The 14,519-nt window shown below is 45.7% G+C and overlaps 1 protein-coding gene and 1 long non-coding RNA gene across 5 annotated transcripts in view; one reads left to right on the top strand and one right to left on the bottom strand.

The window, feature by feature from the left end:
* LOC119909376 (NLR family CARD domain-containing protein 3-like) overlaps nucleotides 1-14,519 on the bottom strand; it is a 622,129-nt gene that overhangs the window by 200,823 nt on the left and 406,787 nt on the right. The gene's annotated exons all lie outside the window — the stretch shown is intronic.
* LOC119909474 lies at nucleotides 6,992-9,177 on the top strand. The gene is made up of 2 exons (XR_005445461.1): nucleotides 6,992-7,413; nucleotides 8,656-9,177. It is a non-coding gene; the product is annotated as an uncharacterized LOC119909474 (long non-coding RNA).

Genomic DNA, 14,519 nt, shown 5'->3' with positions numbered 1-14,519 from the left:
AGGGCGTTAAAACGTGACGCCGAGGGGTCTTGACTCAGCGTCCGTATGTGACCTGGCGGGGGCCCGAAATGATTTAATGGGACTGACGTTGCGACATAACACGTTACCTTGATGATGCCTAACCATGCTATGTACACCTGTGTGTTTGGGACTTTTTATTTTACATGTTAGACGTTCTTAGACTGCCTGATCTGAACGTGTTCCGGGCTCCTGCCTTACAGAGGGGGCCAGAAGTCATTTTCAAAACAGCATCACACACCAACATGTAAACTCGTCTCTCGTAGTCGCTCCATCCATGTTGGTTTACCTTTTTTTAGCCTCCGGGCTTCTCCCTGTAACCCAGTGTTTAACCGCACAATGCTATGAACTGTGGGTAATTCCCTCAGGCAATTTGCAGACTTACAGAAAGTGTCCCTCATGCACCTGAGTGGAAGTGAACAACTGACTCGCTCGGATCTAACGGCTTCGTCCTCTGCAGGACATTTGATGCACCTCTTTCACATTCCTTGTATTTGGTTTGAACATAAAACTACCTGCCTGTAACAAACGTGAAACATGTCCATACAGAAACACAATGTGAACAGACTTTATTATGACATGTGCTGTAGATCCGGAGGATGAAGCCGCCGGCGAGCACAAAAAGGGAAAAACCCAAGTGTTCAGAGAGACAATGGGACAAGAGATGGCCTGAGGAACCGAACCACAGAGGAATCATCTGGCGAGGAGTCACAGGAAGCCTGCAGTGTTGGAGCTGTGGATTGACAAGATGATAGAGGACCGGTGTAGCTCGCCAGGTGGCCAGACCGCCGTCACACCCACAACACACCCGAACACAAACACAAACATATACTCACAGACAGACACAAAGCCAGAGGAAGCCACAGCAGCGGCAGGCCTGCTGCTGAACACTGACCCTGTTTGACTGTGGGGATTAAAATCCTCCTGAGCTGCCGTCCTGGATAAGAAGACGCCTCCCTCTCAGGTGAAACATCTTCCTCTCTGGTCCTGATCCTGAGCTGAAGGTCACTTTATCCTCCTCTCTGACCTCAGCTGGTCCGAGCGGAGGCGTCCCTGACCTCACCGTCGATGAGGTCAGAGGCGTAACGAGGCTTCTTACTGGTCATTACAGACAGCTGATGACAGGCTGAGTAATCCCGACCTGCAGGCTTTCTGTGTGACCTCACGTGACCCCCACCGCAGGCTGACACCTCCGCTCATCTGTTTCCTGCTCAGCTGAAGTGGAGCTGATGAAGCTCTTCCACTTACAGAAAATGTTTAAATAAATATCAGAGCTTCTTCCTTATTGATCCTCTTCAGCTTTTCTGCAGTCAGAGGACTTCCTGTCCAGTCTGCAGGCTGCGGTTAACTTTTCACCTTTTACAGCAGCTATAACAAGTGTTTTTAAAATAACAACGTAGGAAATGACCATGTGAAAATAGCGTGTTGGAGAATCATCAGCTGCAGCTTCCTGTTCTGCTTCACTCTCAGCGTGTCGTTTCCAGAGAAGAAGAAGCTGTCAGTGTTGTGAAAGTGTTCTTGGAAGCTGGATGACGTTTCCTCAGTGGAACTTCAGTCGAATTAGGAAAATCCCGCAGATTTCCAGAGGTACGGTATGTGGGCGGAGACACCGACCCCAGGCCAGCGGATTAAAACCCCTCTGCAGATCACAGATGAACACAATTACACTTTAAATGAAACAATAAAGGAAACACGTGACAGATTTGGTCCACATCCATCAGCCTGTGGACTTTTCATTCCCCCATCATTACCAGGCAGAGGAAACTTCTGTGCTTCTCATTCAGGGGAATTTACCGTTAACATTTCCTAACGGCTGCTTCAGGACCTTTGAAATAGCTGTCGGGAAATGTTTGATTGGATTTCCTCTTCATCTTTCCTCAATCAGAATCAGAAGGAGCTTTATTGACAAGTAGTGTTTTACATGTGAGCAATTTGCTGTGGTGATAAGGTGCTGCACGTAGACAAACATACAGTCAACATAAATAAATGTGGAAATATATAAATATGGAATTGAAGAACGTTGCAGATATATACATTATTCTGGGTCTGTGCCGTGCAGAAGTAACGCAACAGAAGAGAATAACTTACAAGTTTTCTGAAACTATCCTAAAGGTCACGGTTGTTATCTCGAGATCACGAGAAAACTATCCCGTTATCACAGGAAAACGGAGTAAAAACAATATTTGAATGGATGGCCGCTTAGAGCTTCCGTACATCCATTTACTCCTATTGTTAATATTTTTGAATGTGAGTGTATTATATTTTAACTCTTCTTCAAATCTGTGTCGAAAAACGTTCACACGTGTTCCAGGTGAGCTCCTACACGCTGCTGACAGAACACCTCCTGGGGTCTTTGGCCTGACCTCTGTCTGACCTCCGCCCTGACGCCTGACCTCTGCTAGTTTGTGTTTGTTTGGTAAAACCTGACACGTTCCTGCTGGTTCCAGTCTCCACGTCTCTGAGCGACGATCGTCAGCAGCAGCAGCTCTGGTGCCGATCACTGCTGCAAAACAAAACAGATCCTAAAAACACAGACGGAGTCACATGAAACTGATTTATGCTGGTGTGTCTGTGTGTGTCGCAGTCTGTCGAGTGCAGAGCAGAATGATGGACACTGAGGCCGAGCAGGTTCAGTTCTCAGTGTTTATTTTAACCAAGTGAGACGATGAAGCAGGCAGTCCAGGGAATAAACAAATCCACAGAAACATGACAGAATAATCCAGGAGCAGGCAGGGAGAAGGAGGCGCACCGTCAGGGAAAATCAACAACTACAAAATAAAACAGGAAATCCCCGACAGTGTGTGTGAAGACAAATATTCTATTTAATTTTTCTTTTACCTTTATTTAACCAGGAAAAAACTCATTGAGATTAAACATCTCTTTTCCAAGAGCATCCTGGCCTTCTGTGATGTCATCTGTGATGTCATTGTAAGCAAAACGCTGTCCCCTGCAGTCCGTTCTCGCTGACGCTGCCTGGCGGCGAGCTTCTGTTGGACAGACTGTGAGGAGCAGGTGACGTGTGTGACAGCACTGAAACACCTGAGTCTGTGGTCAGGTATCAGCGTCACTGGTGTCACATGACCCACAGCCAGTTCTCTCAGTGATTTAACATATTTTAGAAATCGGTTGCCTGTTCATCACTAACATAATGTCAAAGCCGTCTTCAACCGTTTTAGTGTCTGGCCCTGTTACACATGACGGCGGGACTCGAACCTCAAACGGAGCAGCACCAGGAGCCCGACGTGGTCAGTTTACAGGCGTCACTTATTATTCACCCGTGCACACGAGCAGTTCACAGCAAGTTTGTGCAGACGAGAGTTTGTTTAATCCAAGTGGTACAAACAACCTCACAGGAACCAGCGAGAGAGCTGATCCAGAGTCAGAGCTGCATTTCTCTCCCCATCAAAGATTGACCTTTGAATAAAAGTGAACTGTCACGATCACATGATCAGCAGCACCAAAGTGATTTACCTCAGACACAGGAGACGGTGGCGGGTTGATGGTTCTGCACTTTCAGGCTCGTGGACACAGGCAGGATGTGAGACTGATGGACATGAAGATATCGTCTTTAATATGGATATATATCTAAATATCTGTCGCCCCTGATGCTCTGCAGACGTTTGAGTGAAGACGTCACGTTTCTGAAGCCTAAAATTCCCTTATGAACTTCTTCAAAACGTCTGTGAGCGAAGAGCTGAGGGACCTGACAGATGTTTAATAATGAAATGATTTTATGTCTTTGTTCTTTTTCACAGTTTTCAGAGTCAAATACGAATGAGTGAAGACTAAATCCTGAAAACACCCTTTTCTTTTTGTTGTTGTCTGTTGTTTTGACTCATTTATCAGCTGAGTTCTTGATGAACTAAAACTGAAAAGATAAAAGCAGATATAAAGATGTCCTCCTCTCTGTGTTCCAGCTGAAAGATGACCGGTGGTGTGGATCAGAAGCAGTTCAGGTCTGAGGAGGGTTAAATCAGAGCTCCGGTCTCAGATCAGTGCTGCAGGAATGAATCCTTAGCTTTAACATCGTGTTAGTGAAGCGTTTGATTTCTCACCTCCTCAGAAAACCAATAAATCACCAAAACCCCGATCAGATCCGGACTTTGGACTTCGGTATCAGAGAGAGCCAGATTGGTAATTACTGATGAAGGTGATCGATAGCGTTGCCAGAGCAGGAGGTTCAGCCGCTCCATCAAACTCTGGTTAAAATGTGAAACCATGTGAACCAAAACTGAGCTGATGGACGGCCGCAGCTGATTTATTGATCGGCTCATTGATCGCTGATGCCCCTGTGGCCGGTGTGCTGCCCGGCAGCTGAGGCTCCGTACGGCAGCCTGGCGGTGTGTTCATTAGCCCGGTATCGGCCAAATGAGCAGACAGAACAGGGAGTACTGGGAACGGGAGGACGTGGGGGGGGGATTAGCATCATCAGCCAACCAATTGCTGCTCAGTGTGACGGCAGCTGCTCGGTTAGTGAGTTGATTGACTCCAGACGCCACTTTGGCAGATAACCAACAATCAGAGCCCTGCGTCCTCCCAGTCTGCGCTCACGTCAACAAAGGTGGAGACTTCTCTTCTCAGAACCGGGACATAGAGCCTGCAGATGTCTGATGATGATGGGGAGAATATTTAGAAAGTCACTGATCTATCGTACGTTCAAAGGACTTAATCTGATATTTGGTGAATATCACTTTAAAATACTCTGCAGGCAAACAAACAACAACACAAACAAAAGACGACAGGACCTCAACTCTCAGTGAAATAAACTGTCCGGAGCAATTAACCTTTACTTTGTGACTAGGACATGATCAACATGTAACTACATACATGTTCCTATGAGATGGAACCCCTGACATAGTGATGGGTTCACTTCTGACCTTTATTTGTTAGCAATATAAAGAGCTTTACAAAATATTCTACAAATAACAGTGTACAAACATTATGTTGTCAAGACACGGAAATATCAATAAAACAGAAAATAAACAATATTAGAAGTGGGTTTTTTTATGTATCATCCCCGTCTAGACAAACAAACACGGCACGCTGCTAGTTTGTGTTGATGTTTCTGCTGATTTTGATTTTCTGATAAACTCAAAAGGTGCTTCTGTTTATACACAGTCAGGGTCCATACAGACCAAACCTGAAATCCTGGACGGTCCGGATTCAGTGCATCTCCTTATACACCTGTCTGCAAGCTTTCATCAGTGCAGAGAGTTCTGGGTAACGTGCTGAGAACAGAAAAACAAGGGGGGAAAAATCTGGACATTTGTTGGAACTGTTCAAGTTTCTCTGAGCCAAAAACCCTTCAAACATCCAGACGTGGTTTGTTTTTGGAGTCAGAGTTCCTTCTACCAGACTTCAGAATAAACCTCTGCAGTCACTTCCTTCACCGGATCAAGTAAACTGGAGTTTCCCCTGCGACGGTGGCGGCAGGTGAAGTAGATGTAGTAGGTAAGGCCCAGCGGGAAGGTCGGCTGGGATTATATTGATGGATTCAGTTTCAGCTGGGACCCCTCAGGGAGCAGGCCTGTTTCTGTCCTGCTGTGGTGATGGATGGGGTGAGACGTGTCCTCCTGGAGATGAACGGCACGTCGCCGCTGCTGCCTCTAACGACAGAGGGAAAGGTCGACCTGTCAGCCTACTGCAGGGCTTCACGCTGGATGAAGGTAAGTCGGTAAAAAGCTGCAGAGACTCTGAGACTCAAACAGAGTTCCCAGTCTGTCAGCACTTTGGTGTGGAAGGAAACAGCTCAGCAACTATTGGATGGACTGAAATGTGGCTCAGTTATTCATGGTTCACAGAGGATGAAGACGACTGACTTTGATGGTCCTCTGACTTTTCATTTAGCACCACCATGAGGTTCAAGTTATTTATTTTACAGACTGCACAGTGAGCCTGGTGTTTGAGTCAAGTCTACTGCAGAAGCACATAAACACTCCTGACAGGCCGGGTTGGTTTTACATTTCACACAAGTTAAATGCAACAACGGTGACCACATTTCTGAAATGAATACCAGGAACATGTTTGGTTTGGTGGTCAGCATGTCATTAAAAATATAATGTTATTATATATGAAATAAAAAGGGGACAATTTTGGTTTTATTATCTGTCAAAAATAACTCGTCTGAATGAAATCAAGCCATTTTGAGGCTGCAATCAAAGTAGCCTTACTGCATGTTACGGGTTGTTTTGGCCATTCAAAGGTATTTCACCAGGTAAAAAGGACTGGATTGGTTATTTAACAGCCAGTTAAATCATGTAGAGTCATAAGGATAATAAATAATATAAGAGATCCTGTCATTATTTTATATATATCTCAGCAGTAAGTCCTTTTAATTATAGGCTTCATTTTGTTTTCCAAATATAAACAAGGATATTAGACAAAGGCCTACCAAACACATAATCCATCAGCAACAAACACTTTGCCTGTGATCACGTGGGCTAAATGTCCGGCCTGGTTACGCTATAAACTGCAAACACTTATGTGGCCACAACTGTGATTATTCTGTTAAAAGAAACGTTAAAGTATCACAAAGACAAACCTTTGCTGTTACCACGGACATAAAGCGATGTGTGTTTGCACGTTATGCCTGTTTGATCCGGATAAAAGCAGCTGTAGACGTAAAGAAAGTGCGCGTTAACGTTACATGCTGCGCGCTCCCTCACTCTTCAGCGTGACACCTGCTTTGCTGTCCAGTCTTTTTGGCCACATAAGTCTGATCTCAGGTCTGTTAAATACAGTCTATGATTAACGGTTAGAAATGGGGGCCACCAAAACCGGGGCCTGTCCCCGGAAAACGGGGACCAGTCACCTTAAACAACACTTCACTGCTTGTTGGACTTTTAGAAGTAAGAAGCTGAAACAGAAATTTATAAATGTTAAAACCACAAAGTTAAATGTGAAGAGTTTGAGTGTGATTGTGTCATTATTTCTGCACTGAAGAATATTTTAATATTTGTATTAAGACTTTATTTATTGATTATTGAGATCTTCATTGAGCCCACTTCTCATCTTCAGAGTCTGCCAGTGTTTCTCTCCACAGAGCTGAGCGTCTCGTTAGCAGCCCTCTCCCCTTTATCACCCCCGCCACCCTGAAACGCACGACATTCAGCATCACAGCAGCAGCACTTCAAACACTCTGCAGCCACGGGGCTCCGGCTCGTCACTGCATTTTTAATTAGACGGGAACGGATCCCCCGCTGAAGCGACGGAGTTCACCGGAGTTCACCGGCAGGTCGTCGTTTGATGTTTCCTCGCCGCTGCCAGAGCTTCCTGTTTCCCCTGAGCTAACGGAGGAGCTCCCATCCACATAACTCCTCAGCCAGCATCTCTTTTGTCAGCCGTTTCATTCAATCATTAAGTGTGAAATAGCTATGAGTCAAAGTCACCTGTGAGGTACGGAGGACAAAACATGACATTTTTACACATTACAGATTAATAATGAATAAATAAATAAATAAACTAAATATAAAAGGATAAATATGGAAACAGTTTGAAGGCAAACTAATGACTGAATGATGAGTTCATTCAAATGCGCACACTGTCTAACTTACAAAAAAATATTTATAACGTGGTAATGTTTTGGTGGTAGACCTTCATCAGCCAAGTGGTGTTACATACTGAGAAGACATCTTTTGTATGTGGTGACCTGTTTGTCTGCACCAATCACCCACTTCCTCATGAAATAAGGCAACATCACAAAACAGTGAATCACATTTGGATTTAGAGTTACATCAATAGATAAATAGACTAAATAACAAATAACAAATATGTGTGAAGAGATTCAAAAGGCAATAATTTCATACTTCATTAATGTATGTGTTAAAGAACAATGAAATACATGGAAAAATTTAAAAATAGAAAAAGTCATCAACATAAAAATTACTTCCAAACCTCAACATTGTTCTTAAAGTATAACAAACATATCCTCATCCTCATATCCTAAAAAAATGCATACATATATAAATTAACACAATCAACAGGGCACAATGCTTAATAATACTGATAATATATGTTCATATTCATACGCATCCAGAACTGTTTAGAGCTGGACAGGAAACTCCTTCTTGCTGTGGCCCTAAAGCTCGACATACTCAATAATGTTCTAAATATAGTGAACAAGATTTTCACTATACTCTCCTCTTTCTCATCAGCACCTAATTGTGGGAATTCTTTTGTTAAACAATATTGCACCGCTTAGTTCAAATAAATTTGGTATTTTGTCCGTTTATTAAGAAACAATAAACAAAATGTGGTAAATGTTTCTGTAAATAATTCTAAAATCAAGTCTAGTTTACATTTTAGTACATCCCTAATTTCTTTTAGTTCCTTTTTGAAAATTTTCATGATTTGAGACTTCATACTTCATACAATATTCCAATTAGTCATGATTAATCCTCCTTACAAATTGGTATAACCAGTGTCTTTAAACTGTTTAGACAAATCTTTGCTTTTGACTGAAAACTGAACTCTGAGCAGTTTGATTCTCTCCCTCCGTCACATCAAAGCTAGGACGCCTCGTCTCAGTGAGCAGAGGCACATTTAATAAGAGGTTGTCTTCTGCGTTGTCTGTGCAGAGTTTAATGAGCTCCTCCAGGCTCCTCTGACATGAATAATGTATACGTTATTCTATTTTAGAGCCAACAAAATGGCTTCTGTCTTCTGGAAGGAGCAGAACTGTGATGTGATGGACCGCCTGGAAATGAAAAAGGCCCAAGGCGAGACTCCAGGACGCCGCCTCCACGTCCACAGACAGATTACAGACCTTGATGGTGGACGCTCAGCAGGAAGACTTTAAACCTGATCAGGCAGCTCACCTGAGGACATTCATATACAGCAACACACTACAGAGAGTCTCTTTTGTTGTTGATGAAAATAATAAGTGTGTGTTCAGAAAGAAAATAAACATTTGTTAGCAGGCTGTGTATGTTTGAACATTGTTTCTTTTAATTTTAGTGTTTGGTGGCTTTTATATATACTGCTTTGTCTGCAGGAAGAAAGCTGGAGACAAAGTTTCCAAATAATCTCAACTTTATACAAAAACAACTGAAGGAAAGTTGAAACTGTCAGAGAGAAAAATATTGTAAACCTTTACTGAGACTCAGTGTTTCTGCATGGAGTGTAAATAATGAACAGAATAAAATCTTCATTACTGTGCAATATTTTTTTTAGCTTGAAGAGTTTGTTTTCCCTCTAGCCAGTAAGACATTAGCACTGACCAGCCACAAACGCTAGTTCCCCTTCGAGGGAACTCGAACTGCGTCGGTGACGACACTATAGGAACGCCTCTGGGTGTGGCAGGGCTGAACTATGAATGAAACTACTCCAATCCTATTGGTGTTGCTAGAATGGTAGTGTGTGACGGCGTAACCGGAAGGGTATATAAGCACGCCGGCACACAGGACACATTAGCTTCTTTCTATTCAGCAGGCACTCTGGCTATTATTGGAAGCTCCATCATCTTACATGAAGACGAGACGAAGCAGATCATGTCGAAACAATTCCAACAGTGTGTCTTCCCTTGTCAGCGCTTCATCACGAAAGGTGATACCCACGGAATGTGTGTCGCAGGCAGCCCCCTCGAGAGCTGCCTGCGACCATTGCGAGGCCCTGCCCCTGGGGGTGCTGAGGTCTCAAGTGGCTCTCTTCCTAGAGGATGGTCGGATGCGCTTCCCCCGTGGCTCAGGCCCCGCGGTCGCTGAGGCGTCGCGGCGATTCCGATCCTGGGGATCACAACGTGAGATCGCCGAGGGTACCGGGACGGCTGAATCCTCCTCCCCTCGTCCCTGATCGGGAGCCCGTTTCTCGGCTTCTCCCACTCGAGGTATGAGTCCGGAGAGGCTGACACGATCTGGAACACGACCGGAGTTTTTGTCTATGAAAATAACTCTCCTCCCCCATCTTCAGGATTTATAGTTTTCTTTTGAAATCACTGGTATATTTACTTCAAACAACGTGTTTATTTCTTACTTTTTTAAGTAAAGATAATTCATCCTGTAGCCAGACACAAAAAAACACGTCTCACTAGCTGGCTTTTATCAAGCCAGTTAGCTTGACCCCACCTTGACTTAGTGCATTTGCTATAATGATGTTACTTTGGTATTTTTCGTACATGAGTTAGTCAGGATGATGGAAGAGAAATTCTTCCAGACCAAGAGATCAATACAGGATCTGAACCCCCAACCTCATTGAATTCTCCCAGGTAGTGAAGAGGTCAGGGTCAACTGGCACCAGGAAGCCACACAGAAACAGTTTAGTGTCGGGTTGAACAACAGTCCTTCCAATAGTTCTACCCTCACTGCCGAAGTCACAAAGAGAGGACTCAGCTTCACCTTCACCTACCTGCAGGGAAAAACTTTACAAAGAGTCCAAATGGCTGTCCTGGATCAGAGGTTTCGTTTGAAGTAGATCCAACTAACAGCGCAGAGCTGTAAACAACAATTACATTTAGAGAGACAGTTAATATACAGTATTCTGACTACAGACGCAGTGAGAATTGTGAGTTACATAATGACAGAATTTTTCACATGTGGCCCTAAACTTACTTTGTTGATGCTTTTAAGACGCTGCGCATAAAAGCATCTGCCAAATGGGTAAACTGACCATGTTGGAAGCGATTATGCTCAAACACCATACAGGTGTGTGCGAGTTTGAAGATGTGGCAAGTTTAAAGTAGCCCAATCTGGGGACCGAACTCACAACCTGTTGCGCAACAAAATTGTCTCAAAGCCTGCCGTGTTACCAACTGAGCCACAGAAGCAGACGGCTGAAGGTGGTCACAATTTCTCTTATCCATGTAAAACTGCATTTGCTGTTACGATTTAGCTTTTCAGCTGTTACTTTGGTATTTTTAGTAGCTTAGCACGAGAATATATGGCATGAGTCCACACTCCAAACATGTAGATGTTGCAAGTTTTCAAAATAAGAAGACGGCTGTGGGTTACCTTTCAATTAACGTTTAAATCTAAAAATCTTATCCTCTATTGAGGAAGATGTTGGCATTTTGAGAGAAAAAGGCTTGTGGCTTCATACCGATGCCTATTATGTGCTTATGGCCTTTGCAAGTGAACCGCGAGGATGTCAGTGGGTAATTTGCTGCTGAGCTGCTGGTCTCATAATGTTGAGGTGGAACTCTTTTGTTTTCCTGGTTTTACAGTTGGTTTGGTTTTGAAATCACTTCTAAATAAATCTCAAACCACCTGTTTCTTTCTTACTTCCTTTTTTGAGTAAAGATAATTCATCCAAAAAACACACCTTGACTTACCTGCTGTTTGTTCCCTTGATGGTCTGTTGCAGATGAACAATGGCGGAAATTCACGGCGAGAAATGAACGCAGCGGAAATTCACGTTGAGAAATGAACGCAGCAGAAATTCACGGCGAGAAATGAACGCAGCGGAAATTCAAAACGAGAAATGATCGCAAGGATTGGTTTGGTTTTTTGGAGTGTAGTTTGAAGGTTTGTCACGTACCTTGAGCTGAGCTGAGGTTTGATCCCACATCTCCGGGTATCCGGACGGCGTGCTTCCCCACTGGACCATCTTCAGCGCTGTTTAAGATGAGCAACCAGAGAGAGGAAGAAGATCAGACTGAGGGAGGAACCTGCAGAAACTTCACCTTTGTCAGTCTGGAGAGGAAGCTTTGGATGGATGGACTTTCTGTCCTTTACTTTATAGGGATCCTGTTGTTGAGCTGTCTGAGCTGCTGGTCTCATAATGTTGAGGTGGAACAAGATGCCGATCTGGCTCCGAGGAGCTAGATGTGCTAAGCATCGTCGTCAACAGGTTCCAGCACGCCAAAACTCAGGGAGAGGCGTTTGAGCGATATCTCCCCCGCCGGTCAGGCTCCAGGCCCGCGACGGCTCAGGAAAGGCGGACGCAGCCTTCGTCCAGAACCTACCTCCGCAGCCAGAAGCAGATCGTCGCTTCACGGGATCCCCCTCAACAAACCTGGGACGCAAGAGAAGACAGATCTGAGGACCGTCATTCAGTCTCGGGGGAAGAGGTCCTGAGACTTCAAGTAGGGGGACCCACCGCCACCCCCTGCCTCCTCGCCCCGAGGGGCGACAGCCAGAACACGACCGGGCTCACAAACCATGGCGCCACCCGGGACTCCCGCAAGCCCCAAGGGGATGGCCCCCCTGGCGAATTTCGCGGAAGCTTGGCGGAGCCTCATGAACATTTCCCCGTGGGTCCTGCGCACAGTAGTGGATGGCTAGAGGCTGGAGTTCCGGGTTCGCCCCCCCAGATTCTGCGGGATGGTCGGGACTGCAGTACACGCAGAACAGAGCCAGGTGTTGGGACAGGAAGTCCGCTCTCTGCTAGGGAAAGGGGCCATAGAACTCATTTCCCTGCCGGTCAGAGAGGCCAGGTTCTACAGCCAATACTTCCTAGTTCCCAAGAAGGACGGAGGGTTGCGTCCGATTTTGGATCTGCGGTCCCTGAACCAATCTCTGAGGAGATTCAGGTTCAGGATGCTCACCATCCCCGCCATCATCAGTCACATCCAATCCGAGGATTGGTTTGTCACGATAGATCTGTAAGACACTTATTTCCACATCTCCATCCGTCCTTCTCACAGGAAGTTCCTGAGGTTCGCCTTCGGGGGCACGGATTACCAGTATCAGGTTCTTCCATTCGGCCTAGCACTCTCTCCCCACACGTTCACCAAATGCATGGATGCAGCTCTGGCCCCGTTAAATAGCAAGTGGCAAGTTTAAAGTAGCCCAATCTGGGGACCGAACTCACAACCTGTTGCGCAACAAAATTGTCTCAAAGCCTGCCGTGCTACCAACTGAGCCACAGAAGCAGACGGCTGAAGGTGGTCACAATTTCTCTTATCCATGTAAAACTGCATTTGCTGTTACGATTTAGCTTTTCAGCTGTTACTTTGGTATTTTTAGTAGCTTAGCACGAGAATATATGGCATGAGTCCACACTCCAAACATGTAGATGTTGCAAGTTTTCAAAATAAGAAGACGGCTGTGGGTTACCTTTCAATTAACGTTTAAATCTAAAAATCTTATCCTCTATTGAGGAAGATGTTGGCATTTTGAGAGAAAAAGGCTTGTGGCTTCATACCGATGCCTATTATGTGCTTATGGCCTTTGCAAGTGAACCGCGAGGATGTCAGTGGGTAATTTGCTGCTGAGCTGCTGGTCTCATAATGTTGAGGTGGAACTCTTTGTTTTCCTGGTTTTACAGTTGGTTTGGTTTTGAAATCACTTCTAAATAAATCTCAAACCACCTGTTTCTTTCTTACTTCCTTTGTTGAGTAAAGATAATTCATCCAAAAAACACATCTCACTAGCTGGCTTTTATCAAGCCAGCTAGCTCGACCCCACCTTGACTTACCTGCTGTTTGTTCCCTTGAAGGTCTGTTGCAGATGAACAATGGCGGAAATTCACGGCGAGAAATGAACGCAGCGGAAATTCACGGCGAGAAATGAATGCAGCGGAAATTTGAAACGAGAAATGATCGCAAGGATTGGTTTGGTTTTTTGGAGTGTAGTTTGAAGGTTTGTCACGTACCTTGAGCTGAGCTGAGGTTTGATCCCACGTCTCCGGGTTTCCGGGCGGCGTGCTTCCCCACTGGACCATCTTCAGCGCTGTTTAAGATGAGCAACCAGAGAGAGGAAGAAGATCAGACTGAGGGAGGAACCTGCAGAAACTTCACCTTCGTCAGTCTGGAGAGGAAGCTTTGGATGGATGGACTTTCTGTCCTTTATAGGGATCCTGTTGTTGAGCTGTCTGAGCTGCTGGTCTCATAATGTTGAGGTGGAACAAGATGCCGATCTGGCTCCGAGGAGCTAGATGTGCTAAGCATCGTCGTCAACAGGTTCCAGCACGCCAAAACTCAGGGAGAGGCGTTTGAGCGATATCTCCCCCGCCGGTCAGGCTCCAGGCCCGCGACGGCTCAGGAAAGGCGGACGCAGCCTTCGTCCAGAACCTACCTCCGCAGCCAGAAGCAGATCGTCGCTTCACGGGATCCCCCTCAACAAACCTGGGACGCAAGAGAAGACAGATCTGAGGACCGTCATTCAGTCTCGGGGGAAGAGGTCCTGAGACTTCAAGTAGGGGGACCCACCGCCACCCCCTGCCTCCTCGCCCCGAGGGGCGACAGCCAGAACACGACCGGGCTCACAAACCATGGCGCCACCCGGGACTCCCGCGAGCCCCAAGGGGATGGTCCCCTTGGCGAATTTCGCGGAAGCTTGGCGGAGCCTCATGAACATTTCCCCGTGGGTCCTGCGCACAGTAGTGGATGGCTAGAGGCTGGAGTTCCGGGTTCGCCCCCCAGATTCTGCGGGATGGTCGGGACTGCAGTACACGCAGAACAGAGCCAGGTGTTGGGACAGGAAGTCCGCTCTCTGCTAGGGAAAGGGGCCATAGAACTCATTTCCCTGCCGGTCAGAGAGGCCAGGTTCTACAGCCAATACTTCCTAGTTCCCAAGAAGGACGGAGGGTTGCGTCCGATTTTGGATCTGCGGTCCCTGAACCAATCT

This window comes from Micropterus salmoides, unplaced genomic scaffold (assembly GCF_014851395.1).
Source record: "Micropterus salmoides isolate LMB-PRFRI ecotype aquatic unplaced genomic scaffold, ASM1485139v1 Ms_hic_scaffold_18, whole genome shotgun sequence".
Lineage (NCBI taxonomy): Eukaryota > Metazoa > Chordata > Actinopteri > Centrarchiformes > Centrarchidae > Micropterus > Micropterus salmoides.
Note: the sequence above shows the minus strand (reverse complement) of the source record. Positions and strands in the feature narration are given on the sequence as shown.